The sequence below is a fragment of the Meleagris gallopavo genome, chromosome 4 (genome assembly GCF_000146605.3).
Source record: "Meleagris gallopavo isolate NT-WF06-2002-E0010 breed Aviagen turkey brand Nicholas breeding stock chromosome 4, Turkey_5.1, whole genome shotgun sequence".
Classification (NCBI taxonomy): Eukaryota; Metazoa; Chordata; class Aves; order Galliformes; family Phasianidae; genus Meleagris; species Meleagris gallopavo.
This window is the reverse complement of record NC_015014.2, coordinates 23,100,212-23,104,684: the sequence shown is the minus strand read 5'-3', so window position 1 is coordinate 23,104,684 and position 4,473 is coordinate 23,100,212. Positions and strand designations below refer to the sequence as shown.

General features: G+C 33.2%; 1 long non-coding RNA gene across 1 annotated transcript; it reads right to left on the bottom strand.

Annotated features, from left to right (window-relative positions):
* LOC104910625 lies at positions 1–3,722 on the bottom strand. The gene is made up of 4 exons (XR_793265.3): positions 3,274–3,722; positions 1,253–1,380; positions 955–992; positions 1–150 (listed from the first exon to the last, which is right to left on the bottom strand). It is a non-coding gene; the product is annotated as an uncharacterized LOC104910625 (long non-coding RNA).
* Positions 3,723–4,473: the final 751 nt, after the last annotated feature.

Here is a 4,473-nt window from a genome sequence, read left to right as displayed (position 1 = left end):
TTTGATATATTAAAAATTTAATGTTGTACAAACATACATATTAATTTTTATATCCATGCATCTACAGAGAACAGGCCTGAAGAGCTGTTCTTTCAGGCCTTTTCAGAGGTGTTACTTGAGGTTTTCAACAATTCTGAGGTTTCTTCAATTCTGAAAAGAAATTGTTTACAGAGTCACATATACTTATTAAAATACACTAAAAGGCAAATCAATTATTTACCTTCAAATGGCTCCACAATATTAATACTCAGCATTAACTAAGCATCCTCTCATGCCCCTCTTCCTCTGCAATTGGTTTGCACACAAAACATCTATCAAATATCAAAAAACCTCAAGTACACACAGAAAGAAGTAACCCACACAAAAGTAGAGAAGATTAAATCACAAAAGAAGGCAATAATTTATTCAGAACAGGCATTCATAGAATAGGAATTAAATGCACTGCTATTTCCTTAGCAATAATCAATCGTAATATAAGTATTTCTTACAAAAAAATTACTTATAATTCTCAGCAATAGCATTAAACACACCTTAATGTAATGCTTAGGCTGAAATTGTTTTTTCTTTTTCTTAAATAATAAAACAGCAGAGTTAAAACATATTAACTACTTTTCAGAAGAAAAGTTGCTCATTCCAGGGAACTCCTATCAGAAGATAAATAACATTGCTATTCCTTGTCAATTGAATTCTAACCACCCTTTGATCTTCAGTTGATACTATTCAGTTGATACTATTAAGAATCCTTCTATTGCTTTTTAGAAATCAAAACAATGACTCGTCCCACAAATACAGAACTGTAGGTGGATTTATTATCCAGTGGAGTCATAAGGAAATGCCACACCTGACGTAGAGACCTTTGAGGTTTGGAACACATCTGTACATTCTCTGTAAGTCTTAGTCCAGTACAACTCTCTGCTAAGAAATGAATTCCTGCTGCCTTTTCCCATTACTTACATTTTACTTATCCTTTCCATTCTTTGTCTTGTTGTCTCCTGCAATTTAAAAGCAACAAGTTTAGTGAACTCTTCAAAGCTGACATTCTTCAGATGGACTTTCAATCTGAAAAATTCATAGAGAATGCAACTTTAAGCACTTGTTTACATAGCAAAAGGATTTTTTAAGAGACAGATCTAGAACAGCTTTGCATAGTTTCCTTGTTTTTTATCAGTAGCATATACAACTGATATTAATGCTTACTTGTTCTCTTGACATCAGAAAGGAAATCAATGAAGCATTTGCCAGTTTTAATTACCTTTGAAATCTCTGTCAGATCATGAGAATTAATTATCATGGCTTTGGGAGATGAGTCTGTGGATAACAATGAACTGTATCCAGACAACTGACGAAGACACTCTGTCATCTCCTCCTTCTTTTCTGTATCTATAGAGAAAGGCTCATTTTTTATGTGATCTTTGTCTTTTTCCTCTCTTATTACAATGTCTGCTACCAAGTAGCTTGATTTACCATATGTAAAAACAGAAGAGAATGTATTGTTTAGAAAGGAAAGAAAAAAAACCAACTACTCATAAGGATCCGAAATAGTTTTCTCATTTCTTAAGAAAAGAAAAAATGAAGTATATTAGGTATTACACAAACATGACAAATCCCAAAAAGATCACTTAGGAACGCTGCCTTTTTCAATGAGTACAGTGAAATTAATGCTTAAGAAACTCTAACTACTATTAAATGTATGATTCAGTAATTTCAGATGGTTTACATTGTTTGTATTGTGATCTGTTTTTCAAGCATGTTTTTGAGTAACTTGACTTTTAAGGAGCAGAAAAGATAATCAGCACACAGCTTAAAATTTCTTGCTACTTCCCTAGCCTTGCTCGCATTGGACTAGATTTGGCATCCATTCAGCTATCTTTTACATTAGGAAGGCTCCAGTACTCTTAAATTCAGAATACCATTGCCAAGGAAAAGAAATAGTTTAGTACATAAAAAAGCATTCACATGACCTTATTTTAAATAATATAAGCATCTTAAGATTATGCCTTAAGAACATGCTCAGCTAAGCTATTTTGTAATTCAAATACATTAAATTATTTCTAATCAATTTAAATGTAAAAGTGTTCCTCAGGTACAGCAGTGATTCTTGAAGAGTGATAGAACAAAAAAATGACAAAAAAAAAAAACCCCCACAAAACTCCAACATTCTCAGTACTGTATAGCCTTAGACATACAATTAAAACTAGCTGCATAATCATTAAGTTTACAGTCACTTGGATCACACTTTTGAAAAACCAGAATAATGAAGTCAAAAGAATTCTAGAAGAAAACACGAAACTTCTCTATAAAAGACCACCATCCTATCTCCCAAGTATGAAGTCCACAAGTGTCAGTAATGTATCATTGAACCCACAAAGGGAAGTAAACATAGCAAGCTTTTTAAGGTCTGTATAAAGATCCAATTTCTGAGACTTTAAAATGAAAATAAATTTTGACATAATCAAGAAATGGCCTTCCTAACTTACGTGGAATCTGGATTACTCAGATAAAAGAAGTAGGTTCTTCACTTCTTGTCTAATTCCTATCCAACATCCCAACACTGGATCAAAAGGCCTAATAAATGAGAATATCCTCCTTACTAACAGTGGTAGGAATAATAGCTGCCATCATGGAGACAAGTCATATTAATTAGTGATGAAACATAAGGGATAAGCAGCTACCATTGAGGGGAAAAAGAAAGTTACTAAGACAGCTGGGAATATTTTTCTTTCCCAATTAAGGCTGTTTCATTTATGTCTGGTATATTACCAAAATTCATCTGGAAACTGAATAAAGATTTTGTTGTGCTCTTCAAAATAAGAAAGTTCAGCAAAAAGACTAGTTGGATAGCTGCTGTTTCAAGAGGGAAAAACTATAGAGAATGTTCAGCACAGATTATGAACTTGTTTTTGCCTCAGTTCTCCCCAAGTCCCATTATAAAAGTAAGCAATATAAACGTGCCACTATTTCAAAAACAATAAACTGTGGCAGCAAATGTATTTTGTGTACCTTAATTAAGTTAGCATCTGAGACTTTTGGTCAAGTGTTATTTGTAAATTAATTAGTGTGCAATGTATATCCATTAAAGCTTAAAAAAAATTTTCTGTAATTTATTAAGTGTCTGTATTTACTAACATGAAATTGCTATTAGGTTCATTTCTTATCTAAAGCATGTATTTAAATTAGACTGCAATTGATCGTCCACTTAAGAAGACTGTTTTAATCAAGTCAGCAAGAAGCACTTAGCATATGACTTTAATTAAAGAAGTCATTAACACTCACCAGGAGAGACTGGAATTAAACTCGAAGTATCATCTTGACTTACACTGTTGAACACTGCAGATAAGTCTCTCTGGAATACAAGTTTACTGCATTTTAGCCATATATAAGAAACATCTTCTGACTGAAGAAATGAATACTTACGTACTAAACGTGAATACTTGTTCCACAACAATCCAATTACATCAGCATTGCACACGTGTTTTCACAGGACTATGCATTCCATGGAGGCTTTAGTAATATTGCGGGTCAAAAGCAGGTCCAAATATAGTTTCTGTAACTTTGGCATGAGTAGAATGAACAGCCATAATATTCTTGACCTGTGCTAACAACATCATCTTGTTTCGGGCTGCAATTAACCTTAATAAAGTGTACCTTCCAAACTCAGATATTATTCAGAAATGTAGCATTTTAGTCTTAAGAATTAGCCTACAGATGAACTGAAATTAATTCCACTTAAATGCTTAGAAGTCAAGATGACTTAGAAGTCAACTAAGGCTAGTTTTCCAGACGCCTAAATGAGAGGGCTGTTTCTAGAAAAAGTTCTCAGTTTCACTCAATCTAGCTTCAAAGAGGCTGTTCATAAACAAGAAAAGAAAACTGATGCTCCACTAAGAAATGTATGCAATTTCCTTACCTCAAAGTTAAAAAAAAAAGAAAAAAAAAGAAAAAAAAGACCTTGAGTAATATCCAGTCTTTATTAGCCAACAAACTATTATTATGTTTGAAATCTTACCCTTCAGTAAAGTACAGTAATTCATATACTGGAATATGTAACTGCATCACTTAACAGGGAATTATATCCAAGTAAGTAGATAAGGGAGAAATAGTAGAAGCTGTGAGTGAAAAAGCTAACGAAGACTGGAATTATGAGTGTTTCTCTAAGAGAAGAAAAATAAATATATATATATATATATATTTATATATATCTGCACTGAGTGCTATTGCCCAACTCCTTTCATTGAGAGGGATTTGGTAGTCTCTCAGATTTTCCTTGAGCTAAATGCACTGCTGCTGCTGCGTGGTTCCTGCTCTGTGGCTAGATGCCAGATGTTCCCTGAAAAATCCTGAAGAAAAGAGCAACTCTAAATTGCTTCTGTAACTATGAAGAACAACTTGGATGGAATTTCAAAAAACAAAGCAGCAGCAATTCTCTGGCCCAAACAATTATTTCCAGGCAGTTTTTAGAAGTCTATTGCAAAA